At 60.1% G+C, this 17,239-nt stretch overlaps 1 non-coding gene across 1 annotated transcript; it reads left to right on the top strand.

The window, feature by feature from the left end:
• The first annotated feature begins 13,128 nt into the window (after positions 1–13,128).
• On the top strand, positions 13,129–13,247 carry LOC131872406 (5S ribosomal RNA). Its single transcript, XR_009370559.1, has one exon. It is a non-coding gene; the product is annotated as a 5S ribosomal RNA (ribosomal RNA).
• Positions 13,248–17,239: the final 3,992 nt, after the last annotated feature.

Here is a 17,239-nt window from a genome sequence, read left to right as displayed (position 1 = left end):
CGTGCCAAAGATCGAGAACAATGGCAGAAATGCTAGTAACGTGCACTTCGGGACCAACGCATCACCGGAAGACAACCGCCAAACATCGAAAGAGTCGCGATGCTCCGCAACCTACGTGCAAAGCGGTCGCACACCGGGTAAGGGAGTGAGAGCCCCAAACATAGCTGGGCGAGGCGCTCACTCCGCTCTTTAATATCTCGTTAATACCGCCAAGGAAATGGCACAAGCACACACACACAAGCATCCTCGGAAGAGGACAGTTCGAGTGACAGGTCAAATCCAAGAGTTCCGAAGACTACCTCCAGGAACAATCGGGAACAAGACCGATTACAAGTCGTCGAGTCTGTTACTGGGCGAACACGAGATGCGCACAGGAAATCGATCAGCCCTCACAATGGCCCAAGGCCAGAGATCGGACTGCTACGATTTACCCCAACAATCATCGTGCCACTCTTCGCAGAGAGGTGATAGACGCCAACGAGCCCGCGCATAGCAATCGAGGTGTAAAAAGGGCGTTGAAGGCAGGAAGCCTGGACGAAAGAGGCTACGAGGTCACCTCGAAGCGGTCTAAGAATCGGGCGCACTTGGGGCGACTACCAGTGCCAACCCCTTATCCCGCGGTGCGTCCGACACACAGAAATTTCCAAGGCGGCCAAGGAGCCTCCCCGCATAGCAATCGGGGTGTGAGGTTACGGATGCAGCATTGATAGCAATCGAGGTGGGAGGCGAAGGATGCAGAAGTGAGAGCCGAGGGATGTAGCAGAGATAGCAATCGGGGTGTGTGATGCAGAAGAGATAGCAATCGAGGTGTGCGGTGGGAAGGGCCCAGCAGCCAGAATGCATGAAGCGACGGATGAAGCAGTGATGACAACCGGGCTGTGAGGAGAGGAGGGATGCAGCCAAGAAAGCAATCAGGGCTCGAGGCAAGGGATGCATCAAGGATAGCAATCATGTTGTGAGGCGAGATTCCAAAGGCTAAACGTGAGAGGCTGCAGGGTCGACTCAGAGAGGTCTATGCATGTGAGAGGCTGAAAGCAAGGTCAACTCGGAGCGGTCTATGCATCGGGCGCGCTTGGGGCGACTACCAGTGCCAACCCCTTATCCCGCGACGCGTCCGACAAAGAGAACGTTCCAAGGCGGCAGAGGAGGTTACCAGCCGAAGGATGCAGTAGCAATAACAGGTATAGTTCCGCGGCGGCCGAGAAGACTCACCGCATAGGAATCGGGATGCGAGGCGAGGGATGCGGCGGGAAGGCCCCGACGGCTAAACGGAAGAGGCTGCAGGGCCGCCTCGGAATGGTCCAAGCATCGGACGCGATTGGGACGACTACCAGTGCCAACCCCTTATCCCGCGATGCGTCCGATACACAGATAGTTCCAAGGCGGCCGAGGAGCCTCACCGCATATCAATCGGGGTGCGAGGCGAGGGATGGGGCGGGAAGGCCCCAACGGCTAGACGGAAGAGGCTTCAGGGCCACCTCGGAATGCTCCAAGCATCGGACGCGCTTGGGGCGACTACCAGTGCCAACCCCTTATCCCGCGATGCGTCCGATACACAGATGGTTCCAAGGCGGCCGAGGAGCCTCACCGCATAGCAATCGGGGGTGCGAGGCGAGGGATGGGGCGGGAAGGCCCCAACGGCTAGACGGAAGAGGCTTCAGGGCCGCCTCGGAATGGTCCAAGCATCGGACGCGCTTGGGGCGACTACCAGTGACAACCCCTCATCCCGCGATGCGTCCGATACGAAGATGGTTCCAAGGCGGCCGAGGAGCCTCACCGCATAGCAATCGGGGTGCGAGGTGGGGGATGCGGCGAGATGGCCCCAACGGCTAGACGGAAGAGGCCACAGGGCCGCGTCGGAATAGTCCAAGCATCGGACGCGCTTGGGGCGACTACCAGTGACAACCCCTTATCCCGCGATGCGTCCGATACGAAGATAGTTCCAAGGCGGCCGAGGAGCCTCACCGCATAGCAATCCGGGTGCGAGGTGGGGGATGCGGCGAGATGGCCCCAACGGCTAGACGGAAGAGGCTGCAGGGCCGCCTCGGAATAGTCCAAGCATCGGACGCGCTTGGGGCGACTACCAGTGACAACCCCTTATCCCGCGATGCTTCCGATACGAAGACAGTTCCAAGGCGGCCGAGGAGCCTCACCGCATAGCAATGGGGGTGCGAGGTGAGGGATGCGGCGAGATGGCCCCAACGGCTAGACGGAAGAGGCCACAGGGCCGCCTCGGAATAGTCCAAGCATCGGACACGCTTGGGGCGACTACCAGTGACAACCCCTTATCCCGCGATGCATCCGATACGAAGATAGTTCCCAGGCGGCCGAGGAGCCTCACCGCATAGCAATCGGGGTGCGAGGCGAGGGATGCGGCGAGATGGCCCCAAAGGGTAGACGGAAGAGGCTGCGGGGCCGCCTCGGAATAGTCCAAGCATCGAACGCGCTTGGGGCGACTACCACTGCCAACCCCTTATCCCGCGATGCGTCCGATACACAGATAGTTCCGAGGCGGCCGAGGAGCTGGGGGATGCGGCGAGATGGCCCCAACGGCTAGACGGAAGAGGCTGTAGGGCCGCCTCGGAATAGTCCAAGCATCGGACGCGCTTGGGGCGACTACCAGTGACAACCCCTTATCCCGCGATGCGTCCGATACACAGATAGTTCCGAGGCGGCCAAGGAGCCTCACCGCATAGCAATCGTGGTGCGAGGTGGGGGATGCAGCGAGATGGCCCCAACGGCTAGACGGAAGAGGCTGCAGGGCCGCCTCGGAATGGTCCAAGCATCGGACGCGCTTGGGGCGACTACCACTGCCAACCCCTTATCCCGCGATGCGTCCGATACACAGATAGTTCCAAGGCGGCCGAGGAGCCTCACCGAATAGCAATCGGGGTGCGAGGCGAGGGATGCGGCGAGAAAGCCCCAACGGCTAGAGGGAAGAGGCTTCAGGTCCGCCTCGGAATGGTCCAAGCATCGGACGCGCTTGGGGCGACTACCAGTGACAACCCCTTATCCCGCGACGCGTCCGATACACAGATAGTTCCAAGGCGGCCGAGGAGCCTCACCGCATAGCAATCGGGGTGCGAGGCGAGGGATGCGGCGAGAAGGACCCAACGGCTAGACGGCAGAGGCTTCAGGGCCGCCTCGGAATGGTCCAAGCATCGGACGCGCTTGGGGCGACTACCAGTGACAACCCCTTATCCCGCGACGCGTCCGATACACAGATAGTTCCAAGGCGGCCGAGGAGCCTCACCGCATAGCAATCGGGGTGCGAGGCGAGGGATGCGGCGAGAAGGACCCAACGGCTAGACGGAAGAGGCTTCAGGTCCGCCTCGGAATGGTCCAAGCATCGGACGCGCTTGGGGCGACTACCAGTGACAACCCCTTATCCCGCGACGCGTCCGATACACAGATAGTTCCAAGGCGGCCGAGGAGCCTCACCGCATAGCAATCGGGGTGCGAGGCGAGGGATGCGGCGAGAAGGACCCAACGGCTAGACGGAAGAGGCTTCAGGGCCGCCTCGGAATGGTCCAAGCATCGGACGCGCTTGGGGCGACTACCAGTGACAACCCCTTATCCCGCGATGCGTCCGATACACAGATAGTTCCAAGGCGGCCGAGGAGCCTCACCGCATAGCAATCGGGGTGCGAGGCGAGGGATGCGGCGAGAAGGACCCAACGGCTAGACGGAAGAGGCTTCAGGGCCGCCTCGGAATGGTCCAAGCATCGGACGCGCTTGGGGCGACTACCAGTGACAACCCCTTATCCCGCGACGCGTCCGATACACAGATAGTTCCAAGGCGGCCGAGGAGCCTCACCGCATAGCAATCGGGGTGCGAGGCGAGGGATGCGGCAAGAAGGACCCAACGGCTAGACGGAAGAGGCTTCAGGGCCGCCTCGGAATGGTCCAAGCATCGGACGCGCTTGGGGCGACTACCAGTGACAACCCCTTATCCCGCGACGCGTCCGATACACAGATAGTTCCAAGGCGGCCGAGGAGCCTCACCGCATAGCAATCGGGGTGCGAGGCGAGGGATGCGGCGAGAAGGACCCAACGGCTAGACGGAAGAGGCTTCAGGTCCGCCTCGGAATGGTCCAAGCATCGGACGCGCTTGGGGCGACTACCAGTGACAACCCCTTATCCCGCGACGCGTCCGATACACAGATAGTTCCAAGGCGGCCGAGGAGCCTCACCGCATAGCAATCGGGGTGCGAGGCGAGGGATGCGGCGAGAAGGACCCAACGGCTAGACGGAAGAGGCTTCAGGGCCGCCTCGGAATGGTCCAAGCATCGGACGCGCTTGGGGCGACTACCAGTGACAACCCCTTATCCCGCGACGCGTCCGATACACAGATAGTTCCAAGGCGGCCGAGGAGCCTCACCGCATAGCAATCGGGGTGCGAGGCGAGGGATGCGGCGAGAAGGACCCAACGGCTAGACGGAAGAGGCTTCAGGGCCGCCTCGGAATGGTCCAAGCATCGGACGCGCTTGGGGCGACTACCAGTGACAACCCCTTATCCCGCGATGCGTCCGATACACAGATAGTTCCAAGGCGGCCGAGGAGCCTCACCGCATAGCAATCGGGGTGCGAGGCGAGGGATGCGGCGAGAAGGACCCAACGGCTAGACGGAAGAGGCTTCAGGGCCGCCTCGGAATGGTCCAAGCATCGGACGCGCTTGGGGCGACTACCAGTGACAACCCCTTATCCCGCGACGCGTCCGATACACAGATAGTTCCAAGGCGGCCGAGGAGCCTCACCGCATAGCAATCGGGGTGCGAGGCGAGGGATGCGGCGAGAAGGACCCAACGGCTAGACGGAAGAGGCTTCAGGGCCGCCTCGGAATGGTCCAAGCATCGGACGCGCTTGGGGCGACTACCAGTGACAACCCCTTATCCCGCGACGCGTCCGATACACAGATAGTTCCAAGGCGGCCGAGGAGCCTCACCGCATAGCAATCGGGGTGCGAGGCGAGGGATGCGGCGAGAAGGACCCAACGGCTAGACGGAAGAGGCTTCAGGGCCGCCTCGGAATGGTCCAAGCATCGGACGCGCTTGGGGCGACTACCAGTGACAACCCCTTATCCCGCGACGCGTCCGATACACAGATAGTTCCAAGGCGGCCGAGGAGCCTCACCGCATAGCAATCGGGGTGCGAGGCGAGGGATGCGGCGAGAAGGACCCAACGGCTAGACGGAAGAGGCTTCAGGGCCGCCTGGGAATGGTCCATGCATCGCACGCGCTTGGGGCGACTACCAGTGACAACCCCTTATCCCGCGACGCGTCCGATACACAGATAGTTCCAAGGCGGCCGAGGAGCCTCACCGCATAGCAATCGGGGTGCGAGGCGAGGGATGCGGCGAGAAGGACCCAACGGCTAGACGGAAGAGGCTTCAGGGCCGCCTCGGAATGGTCCAAGCATCGGACGCGCTTGGGGCGACTACCAGTGACAACCCCTTATCCCGCGACGCGTCCGATACACAGATAGTTCCAAGGCGGCCGAGGAGCCTCACCGCATAGCAATCGGGGTGCGAGTCGAGGGATGCGGCGAGAAGGACCCAACGGCTAGACGGAAGAGGCTTCAGGGCCGCCTCGGAATGGTCCAAGCATCGGACGCGCTTGGGGCGACTACCAGTGACAACCCCTTATCCCGCAATGCGTCTGATACACAGATAGTTCCAAGGCGGCCGAGGAGCCTCACCGCATAGCAATCGGGGTGCGAGGCAAGGGATGCGGCGAGAAGGACCCAACGGCTAGACGGAAGAGGCTTCAGGGCCGCCTCGGAATGGTCCAAGCATCGGACGCGCTTGGGGCGACTACCGTTGCCAACCCCTTATCCCGCGATGCGTCTGATACACAGATAGTTCCGAGGCGGCCGAGGAGCCTCACCGCATAGCAATCGGGTTGCGAGGCAGATTATTGGGAAGGGAACCCCCTGGGATGCGGCTCAAGCAGTGCCCAAAGGGACTGGAATGCGGAATCACATCGAGAGACCCAAATGCTATACGAGGGCTCAAATCGAATTATCGATTTGGCCACGACATGGACGCATCGGAACGACTACCTTTGCCGAACCACTCGCAATTGCATCCATACCGAAACCAATAGACATTTCCGTTAGAGCCCTCGCATAGCATTCGGGAATCTCGCATGCCCCTCTAAATCGACCAATGCTGGCGCTCAACGAAAATCCGAGCGCTACCACCGTTCGAGCGCCAGCATTGGTCGAGTTAGAGGGGCACGGGGGAGAATGCTCCAGTCAACACCTCCCCTATATAAGTTATTTGTCCGATTCTCGCACAACCGTAGTCTGCCTCGTCGAATCAAACAACGGTCCCAGATTCCGACTTCCGTTCCGTAGAGACCCAAAAGCTAGATGGAGGCTCGCAAGAAAGAGAGTCGGCGCATAGCAATCGGGTTTCTCGAACGTTTAGGGACCGAGCTCACTTGCGGATAGGGCAAAATCCGCCAAGCAACCCAAAAGCTAGACGGGGGCTCGAATCGAATCGCCTAGGCGGCCACAACAACGACGTGTTGGATCGACTACCAGTGCCAAACCATTCAGCAAGACTAGTCTGTGTCGAGGCCGGATAGAGATTCTCAGAGAGCGCCCGTATAGCATTTAGGAGACCTGCCGCGTCCCTCACACTCGACAAATGGTGGTGCACGTTTATAAATCCGAGCGATCCCAACCCTTTCAAGCACCAACATCGGTCGAGATAGAGGGGCACGGAGGGGGCTGCGTGAGACAACACAGTCCCCTATATAAGTTATTTGTCCGATTCTCACACATCCGAAGAATGGTCATCAAATCGGACAACAGCCCAAACTTCCGACTTCCGTCCCAGAAAGCCCAAGAGCTATCTAAAACGTTCATGGCCGGAACTCGATCGCGGCTATACCAGTCCGCCAAGCAACCCAAAAGCTAGACTGGAGCTCTAGTCGAATCACCTCTGTGGCCATTGCAAGGACGTGTTGGAGCGACTACCATTGCCGAACCATTCCGCAGGTCGAGTCCATACCAAGGCCGCATAGAGATTCACGATGAGCTCCTGCATAGCAATCAGGAGACTTGCCGTGTCCATCACAATCGATAAATCCTGGTGCAAGATTTTTGCATCCGAGCGCTCCAACCAGTCGAGCACCAGCATCAATCGACATAAACGGGCACGGGGGGAGGATGCTCGAGAACACTACCTCCCCTATATAAGTTATTTGTCCGATTCTCAAGCAGCCGAAGTCTGGTCATCGAATCGGGTCAAAGACCACAACTTCCGACTTTACCCACAATGCAAGTCATCGAATCGAACATTGGCCCCCGAGTCGGACTCCATGCGTATGTCAGGTCATCGGACCCAAATTCCGCCTTCCTGCGCATGGCGGGCCATCAATATCAACTCGGTCATCGGACCCAAACTCCGCCTTTCTGCGCATGGCACGCCTTCAAATCGGTCATCGGACCCAAATTCCGCCTTCCTGTGCATGGCGGGCCATCAACATCAACTCGGTCATCGGACCCAAATTCCGCCTTTCTGCGCATGGCACGCCATCAACTCGGTCATCGGACCCAAATTCCGCCTTCCTGCGCATGGCAGGTCATCGGACACAAATTCAGACCTCGCCAATATGCCTACGTATCGAATCGGTCATCGGACCCAACTTCCGACTTCATCCATACTGTAGGGTCTTTGAGGTTGGCGCGGTGCGCTCAACCCGGGGAGTCGACCCATCGAAGCATACACCTCCCCTATATAAGCTATTTGTCCGATTCCCACACCTGTGTAGTTTGCACCTCTGACCAGGACATCGACCCCAACTTCCGAACTCGACTGCAACGACGGCACCAGCGCCTTGGTGCGCACCTTGCGACGCACAGTCCCAACATTCGCCTTCCTGCACATGGCAGGTCATCGGACCCAAATTCCGACCTCGCGAGTATGCCTACATATCGAATCGGTCATCGGACACAACTTCCGACTTCATCCATACCGTAGGGTCTTTGAGGTTGGCGCGGTGCGCTCAACCCGGGGAGTCGACCCAACGAAGCATACACCTCCCCTATATAAGCTATTTGTCCGATTCCCACACCTGTGTAGTTTGCACCTCCGATCAGGACATCGACCCCAACTTCCGAACTCGCCTGCAACGACCGAACCAGCGCCTTGGTGCGCACCTTGCAACGCACAGTGCCAACATTCGCCTTCCTGCACATGGCAGGTCATCGGACCCAAATTCCGACCTCGCGAGTATGCCTACATATCGAATCGGTCATCGGACCCAACTTCCGACTTCATCCATACCGTAGGGTCTTTGAGGTTGGCGCGGTGCGCTCAACCCGGGGAGTCGACCCAACGAAGCATACACCTCCCCTATATAAGCTATTTGTCCGATTCCCACACCTGTGTAGCTTGCACCTCCGATCAGGACATCGACCCCAACTTCCGAACTCGACTAAAAAGACCGCACCAGCACCTTGGTGTGCACCTTGCAACGCACAGTGCCAACATTCGCCTTCCTGCACATGGCAGGTCATCGGACCCAAATTCCGACCTCATGAGCATACCTACTAATCGAATCGGTCATCGGACCCAACTTCCGACTTCATCCATACCGTAGGGTCTTTGAGGTTGGCGCGGTGCGCTCAACCTGGGGAGTCGACCCATCGAAGCATACACCTCCCCTATATAAGCTATTTGTCCGATTCCGACACCTGTGTAGTTTGCACCTCCGCTCAGGACATCGACCCCAACTTCCGAACTCGCCTGCAACGACCGAACCAGCGCCTTGGTGCGCACCAAAAGTGCGCACTTTTGGAGGGCACTTTTGTGCGCTCCAAAGGTGCGCACTTTTGGAGGGCACTTTTGTGCGCTCCAAAGGTGCGCACTTTTGGAGGGCACTTTTTGGAGGGCACTTTTGTGCGCTCCAAAGGTGCGCACTTTTGGAGGGCACTTTTTGGAGGGCACTTTTCTGCGCTCCAAAGGTGCGCACTTTTGGAGGGCACTTTTTGGAGGGCACTTTTCTGCGCTCCAAAGGTGCGCACTTTTGGAGGGCACTTTTTGGAGGGCACTTTTCTGCGCTCCAAAGGTGCGCACTTTTGGAGGGCACTTTTTGGAGGGCACTTTTCTGCGCTCCAAAGGTGCGCACTTTTGGAGGGCACTTTTGTGCACTCCAAAGGTGCACACTTTTGGAGGGCACTTTTTGGAGGGCACTTTTCTGCACTCCAAAGGTGCGCACTTTTGGAGGGCACTTTTTGGAGGGCACTTTTGTGCGCTCCAAAGGTGCGCACTTTTGGAGGGCACTTTTTGGAGGGCACTTTTGTGCGCTCCAAAGGTGCGCACTTTTGGAGGGCACTTTTGTGCACTCCAAAGGTGCGCACTTTTGGAGGGCACTTTTCCTGCGCTCCAAAGGTGCACACCTAGGTGAGCACCTTCGACCACACCTTGTAGCACACCAAACTCTGACTTTCGACTTCATCCGCAATGCAGGGTCTTTGAGGTTGGCGCAATGCGCACAACCAGGGGAGTCGACCCATCAAACCCAACACCTCCCCTATATAAGCTATTTGTCTGATTCTCATACATGCGTAGCCTGCAGGAGCAATTAGGACATCGACCCCAACTTTCGGCTTCTAAACGAAAACAAGGTCTTTGAGGTTGGTGTAATGCGAACAACTAGGGGAGTCAACCCATCAAACCCAACACCTCCCCTATATAAGCTATTTGTCTGATTCTCATACATGTGTAGTCTACAGGAGCAATTAGGACATCGACCCCAACTTTTGACTTCTTAACGAAAACAAGGTCTTTGAGGTTGACGTAATGCGCACAACCAGGGGAGTCGACCCATCAAACCCAACACCTCCCCTATATAAGCTATTTGTCCGATTCTCATACATGTGTAGCCTACAGGAGCCATTAGGACATTGACCCCAACTTTTGACTTCTTAACGAAAACAAGGTCTTTGAGGTTGGCGTAATGCGCACAACCAAGGGAGTTGACCCATCAAACCCAACACCTCCCCTATATAAGCTATTTGTCTGATTCTCATACATGTGTAGCCTGCAACAACGATTAGGACATCCACCCCAACTTCTGAATTCGTCTGCGTTGACCGCACCAAAGGTGCACGCCTTGGTGCTCACCAAAATCCGACTTCCGACTTCTTCTGCTATGCGGGGTCTTTGAGGTTGGCGCAGTGCGCACAACCAGGGGAGTCAACCCACCGAATGCAACACCTCCCCTATATAAGCTATTTGTCTGATTCTCATACATGCGTAGACTGCAGCAATGATTAGGACATCCACCCCAACTTTTGACTTCTTAAACAAGACAGGGTCTTTGAAGTTGGTGCAGTGCACACAACCAGGGGAGTCGACCCATCAAACGCAACACCTCCCCTATATAAAGCTATTTGTCCGATTCTCATACGTGTAGTCTGCAGCAGCGATTAGGACATCGACCCCAACTTCCGAATTCGTTTGCATTGACCGCACCAAAGGTGCACGCCTTGGTGTGCACCTTGGAGTGCACTTTGGTGCTCACCTCGGTGCACACTTTGGTGTGCACCTCGGTGTGCACCAAAGGTGCGCACCTTGGAGCGCACCAAAGGTGTACACTTTGGAGCGCACCACATAGGGTCTTTGAGAGGTTGGCGCAGTGCGCACACCAAGGTGGGTGTTGAGGTGCGTGCCGAGGTGGGTGGGTGCTAGGGTGCGCTCCATGGTGGGTGCCAGGGTGGGTGCGTGCTAGGGTGGATTCCAAAGAGGGTCATAGGGTGGGTGCCAAGGTGGGTTGGTGATATAGTGGGTTCAAAGGTGGGTACTAGGGTGGGTTCCAAGGTGGGTCACAAGTTGGGTGCCAGGATGCGTGGGTGTTAGGTTGGGTGCCAAGGTGGGCTCCTGCGTGGGTGGGTGCTAGGGTGGGTTTCAAGGTGGACGCGAGGGCGGGTGCCAAGGTGGGTAACAAGTTGGGTGTTAGGATGGGTGAGTGCTAGAGTGGGTGCCAAGGTGGGTGGGTGCTAAGGTGGATGCCAAGGTGGTTCACAGGGTGGGTGGGTTCTAGGGTGAGTTCCAAGGTGGGTCACAGGTTTAGTGCTAGGGTGCGTGTCAAGGCGGGTGTCGAGGTGCCTGGGTGCTAGGGTGTGGATGCCAATGTGGGTCATAGGGTGGGTACTAGGGTGGGCTGCAATGTGGGTGCCAAGGTGGGTAACATGCTCGGTTGGTTCTAAATTGGGTGTCAGGGTGGGTGTGCACCCACCTTGCCCGAGGTGGGTGCCAAGGTGCCAGTGTGGGTGGGTGCTAAGGTGGATGCCAAGGTGGGTGAGAAGGTGGGTGATAGGTTGAGTGGTAGGATGGGTGGGTGCCAAGATGGGTCACAGGGTGGGTGCAAGGGTGGGTAGGTGCTAGGGTTGGTGTCAGGGTGGGTGGGTGCTAGGTTGGGTTCCAAGGTGGGTGCGAGGGTGAGTGTCAAGGTGGGTCACAGGTTAGGTGCTAGGATGGGTGAGTGCTAGGGTGCAAAGGTGCCAGGGTGGGTGCTAGGATGGGTCGATGCTAGGGTGAGTGGCAAGGTGGGTCCACAAGTGTCAAGGTGGGTGCCGAGGTGGGTGCCAACTTGGGTTCCAAGGTGGGTGCCAAGTGGGCGACTGCTATGGTGGATGCCAAGGTGGGTCACGGGGTGGGTGCCAAGTTGCTAGGTTGTGTTCCAAGGTGGGTGCCAACGTGGCTGCTAGGGTGCGTGGGTTAAAGGGTGTGTCACAACGTGGGTGCCAGGATGGGTGCGCACCCACACTGGCCAAGACGGGTGCAAGGTTGGGTTCCAAGCCCGGTCACAGGCTGGGTGCTAGGATGGGTGGGTGCCAAGGTGGGCACCAGGGTGGGTGCACCCACCCTGGCCAAGGTGGGTCACGGGGTGGGTCCTAGGGTGGGTAACAGGGTGGGTACTAAGGTGCGTGCCAAGGTGGGTCATGGGGTGGGTGCCAAGGTGGGCACCAGGGTGGGTGTGCACCAACCCTAGCCAGGGTAGGTCACGGGGTGGTTGTCGGGGTGGGCGTCAAGGAGCCAAGGTGGGTGGCAAGTAGCCAAGTTGCGTGCCAAGGTGGGTGTCGGGGTGGGTGCCAAGGATCCAAGGTGGGTGCCAAGGAACCAAGGTGGGTGTCTGGGTGGGTGCCGAGGTGGGAGCCAGGGTGGGTCCCAAGGTGAGTGCAAAGGTGGGTGCCAGGGTCAAGGTGAGTGCCAATGTGGGTTCCAAGGTGCCAGGGTCAGGGTGAGTGCCAATGTGGGTTCAAAGGTGCTAAGTTGGGTGCGAGGTTGGGTGCGAGGGTGGGTGGGTGCCAAGGTGTGCTAGGTGGAAGCCCGGGTGGGTCGGCATCCCATGGGTGTCGAGTTGGGTGCCTGATGGGTGCTTCTTGTCAAGTTTTAGTCGTCGGGACTCATTTCGAGCCTTAGAGGTCGTTTCTTGTCCGGTTGCCCTGTCTTCGACCTGGGAACCCAATTTTGGTCCTCGGGTCCCATTTTTTTTTGTCTCGCATCCCACTTTTGGCCTGTGGCCTTTTCGGGGTCGATTCTCGTTTTGGGCATCAGAGCATGTTTCTTCTCCTAAAACCCAATATTTGTTTATTAAGTCTCGGAACACATTTTTGTTCTCGTGGACCCATCATGGGTCTTGGAACGCATTTGTGGTCCTTGGGTCCCATTTTGCATCCCGAAACTTGTGTTTTGGTGCTTGATCCCTATTTTGGGTGCCCACCTTGCACCAAGTGCGCACCCGGGGCAAACCGAGCGCCTTGGTGCACCGGGGCAAGATCGAGCGTGCACCCGAGGCGCCCCGAACATGCACCAAGGTGCACTCGGCCCACATGTGAGCGCAGGTCGTTGCGCCCGAGGTGGTGTGTGGGCACCGCGTTGCAGACGGGACACTGCACGCACACGACGCCCCGTCCAGGTGCACGCACGTAGGCCGGGCCGGGTGCACACCCGACGCCCTAGCAAGGTGCGCGCACCCGGGCAGGGCTCACACTTGGCGAACGGGGCGCACTTCGCGAGGGAGGGTGTGCACCTCGACGGGGGTGGGTGGCCGGGGTGGATTCGCACGTGGGTCGCGGTTTGCTAAGTACACACTGCGACAAGCTCATAACGGGTGCGATCATACCAGCGTTAGTGCACCGGATCCCATCAGAACTCCGCAGTTAAGCGCGCTTGGGCCGGAGTAGTACTAGGATGGGTGACCTCCCGGGAAGTCCCGGTGTTGCACCCTTTCTTAGTTTTTCGCCGGGCGTCGCAATGCTATTTGAATAAACCTTTTGCCCGTTTGCGTTCTCGTCGGGGCCGGGCCGGGCCGGGGTGCGCTGCCCGCACTACCGCGCGCGCGGGGGCGACACCGAGCGCGCACCCGAGGCGCCCCGAGCACACAGGCCACGGTGCAACCCGGGCGTTGTGCGCGCACCCCGGTGCGCCCGAGGTGCTGCGCGCGCACCCAGGTGAAATCGGTGTGCACCTCGGCCAGTGCGCGCTCGGTCGAGTCGCGCACGTTGGCCAAGGTGCACGGTGATGTTTCTTACTCTAAGGTTCCGCACCAGACGCCCGGGACAGGTGAGCGAAGCTGGGCGGGGCCGGGTGCGCGGCCGGGGCAGGTGCACGCAGCTGGAGAGAGCTTTGGAGCACACCAGAGGTGCGCACCTTGGAGCACACTTCGGAGCGCACCAATGATGCGCTCCATTCAAAAGTTTCCTGAAAAGGCAAAAAAAGTTGAGATTATAGAATTTCCCACTTGAGAGATTGTAAAAAAAAAAAATTTAAAATGAAGGAAACGCGGGTGCCAAGGTGTGCGCGCCCGGGTGCGCAGCCCAGCCAAGGTGTGCGCACCAAGGCGCCCACCCTGGCGAAGGTGCACGCAAGGTGCGCACCCGAGGCAAACCGGACAATTAACCCAACTTTCGACTTCGCGCGCACCTGCGCACCTTGGAGCGCACTTCGGAGCGCTCCTTGTTGCGCACCAATCTTGGGCACCTCGGAGTGCACCATGGCGCCCACCAAGGTGCGCACCCGGGGCAAACCGAGCTCCGACTTCGTGCGCACCTTGGAGCGCACGAAAGGTGCGCACCATGGCGCCCACCAAGGTGCGCAGCCCAGCCAAGGCGTGCGCATCAAGGTGCGCACCCTGGCGAAGGTGCGCACCCGGGGCAAACCGAGCTCCGACTTCGTGCGCACCTTGGAGCGCACAAAGGGTGCGCAACCCAGCCAAGGTGTGCGCACCCCGGGCAAACCGAGCTCCGAATCGTGCGCACCTTGGAGCACACTTCGGAGCCCTCCTTGGTGCGCACCGATGTTGCGCACCTCGGAGCGCACCCGGGGAAAACAATGCAATTAACCCGACTTTCGACTTCGTGGGCACCTCGGAGCGCTCTCGGGTTCGCACCTCGGAGCACACCGAGGTGCGCACCTTTGATGCGCTGCCTTCACCAATTTCCAGAAAAGGCAAGAAAACATTGAGAAGGTGTGCGCACCGAGGTGCCCACCCTGGCGAAGGTGCACGCGAGGTGCGCACCCGGGGCAAACCGGGCTCCGACTTCGTGCACGCCATGCTGCGCACCTTGGAGGGCCATGGTGCGCACCTTGGAGCACACTTCGGAGCGCTCAATGGTGCCCAACCCAGCCAAGGTGCCCACCGCGGCGAAGGTGCACGCGAGGTGCGCACCCGGGGCAAACCGGGCTCCGACTTCGTGCACGCCGCACCTTGGAGCACACTTCGGAGCGCTCCTTGGTGCGCACCAGGGCGCGCAACCCAGCCGAGGTGCCCACCCCGGCGAAGGTGCACGCGGGGTGCGCACCCGAGGCAAACCGGGCTCCGACTTCGTGCACGCCATGGTGCCCACCGCGGCGAAGGTGCACGCGAGGTGCGCACCCGGGGCAAACCGGGCTCCGACTTCGTGCACGCCGCACCTTGGAGCACACTTCGGAGCGCTCCTTGGTGCGCACCAGGGCGCGCAACCCAGCCGAGGTGCCCACCCCGGCGAAGGTGCACGCGAGGTGCGCACCCGGGGCAAACCGGGCTCCGACTTCGTGCACGCCATGGTGCCCACCGCGGCGAAGGTGCACGCGAGGTGCGCACCCGGGGCAAACCGGGCTCCGACTTCGTGCACGCCGCACCTTGGAGCACACTTCGGAGCGCTCCTTGGTGCGCACCATGGTGCCCACCAGGGCGCGCAACCCCGCCGAAGGTGCACGCGAGGTGCACACCCGGGGCAAACCGGGCTCCGACTTCGTGCACGCCGCACCTTGGAGCACACTTCGGAGCGCTCCTTGGTGCGCACCAGGGCGCGCAACCCCGCCGAAGGTGCACGCGAGGTGCGCACCCGGGGCAAACCGGGCTCCGACTTCGTGCACGCCATGGTGCGCACCAGGGTGCCCACCGCGGCGAAGGTGCGCACCCGGGGCAAACCGGGCTCCGACTTCGTGCACGCCGCACCTTGGAGCACACTTCGGAGCGCTCCTTGGTGCGCACCAGGGCGCGCAACCCAGCCGAGGTGCCCACCCCGGCGAAGGTGCACGCGAGGTGCGCACCCGGGGCAAACCGGGCTCCGACTTCGTGCACGCCATGGTGCCCACCGCGGCGAAGGTGCGCACCCGGGGCAAACCGGGCTAGGACTTCGTGCACGCCGCACCTTGGAGCACACTTCGGAGCGCTCCTTGGTGCGCACCATGGTGCCCACCAGGCCGCGCAACCCAGCCAAGGTGTGCGCACCAAGGTGCACGCGAGGTGCGCACCCGGGGCAAACCGGGGTCCGGCTTCGTGCACGCCGCACCTTGGAGCACACATCGGGGCGCTCCCGGGTTCGCACCGGCGTTGCGCACCGTGGTGGGCACCTCGGAGCGCACCGTGGTGGGCACCTCGGAGCACACCAAGGTGGGCAGCGAGGTGCGCACCTTTGATGCGATGCCTTCACTAATTTCCATAAAAGGCAAAAGAAAACGAGATTTTAAAATTTCCGTTTTGAAAGATAGTGAGAAAAAGGGAATGCTGGTGCCATCTTGAGCCCGCCCTGGTGCGCAGCCCAGCCAAGGTGTGCGCACCAAGGTGCCCACCCTGGCGAAGGTGCGCGCCCGGGCAATTAACCCAACTTCCAACTTCGCGCGCGCCAGGGTGGGAGCGCACCCAACAACCGGGCCTGGGAAGAGCCAATGCGAGAAACCCCACCAAACGCTCTGACAAAAAAAGAGGGGGCGCTCCAGTAACCCCGCTTCGGAGCGCACCCTGGGCAAACCCAGCCAGGGTGCCCACCCCGGCCAAGGTGCAGGCGAGGTGCGCACCCGGGGCAAACCGGGCTCCGACAACGTGCACGCCGCACCTTGGAGCACACTTCGTAGCGCTCCCGGGTGCGCACCTCAGAGCACACCAAGGTGGGCAGCGAGGTGCGCACCTTTGATGCGCTGCCTTCACTAATTTCCAGAAAAGGCAAAAAAAAGAGGAGATTTTAAAATTTCCGTTTTGAAAGATAGTGAAAAAAACGGAACGCGGGTGCCATCTTGAGCCCGCCCAGGTGCACAGCCCAGGTAAGGTGCCCACCCTGGCAAAGGTGCGCACCCGGGCAATTAACCCTACTTCCGACTTCGTGCGCGCCAGGGTGGCAACCGGGCCTGGGAAGAGCCAATGCGAGAAACCCCACCAAACGCTCCGACAAAAAAAGAGGCGGCGCTCCAATAACCCCGCTTCGGAGCGCAGCCGGGGCAAACCCAGCCAAGGTGCCCACCCCGACGAAGGTGCACGCGAGGTGCGCACCCGGGGCAAACCGGGCTCCGACAACGTGCACGCAGCACCTTGGAGCACACTTCGAAGCACTCCCGGGTGCCCACCGGCGTTGCGCACCGTGGTGGGCAGCGAGGTGCGCACCTTTGATGCGCTGCCTTCACTAATTTCCAGAAAAGGCAAAAAAAAATGAGATTTTAAAATTTCCGTTTTGAAAGATAGTGAAAAAAACGGAACGCGGGTGCCATCTTGAGCCCGCCCTGGTGCGCAGCCCAGGCAAGGCATGCGCACCAAGGTGCCCACCCGCGGTGCACGCCCGGGGCAAACCGGGCTCCGACTTCGTGCAGGCCGCACCTTGGAGCACACTTCGGAGCGCTCCTTGGTGCGCACCATGGTGCCCACCAGGGCGCACCCGGGGCAAACCGGGCTCCGACTTCGTGCACGCCGCACCTTGGAGCACACATCGGAGCGCTCCCAGGTTCGCACCAGCGTTGCGCACCTTT

Source organism: Cryptomeria japonica, unplaced genomic scaffold (assembly GCF_030272615.1).
Source record: "Cryptomeria japonica unplaced genomic scaffold, Sugi_1.0 HiC_scaffold_596, whole genome shotgun sequence".
Classification (NCBI taxonomy): Eukaryota; Viridiplantae; Streptophyta; class Pinopsida; order Cupressales; family Cupressaceae; genus Cryptomeria; species Cryptomeria japonica.
The sequence above is the reverse complement of the archived record's forward strand: the minus strand, read 5'-3'. Positions and strand labels throughout refer to the sequence as shown.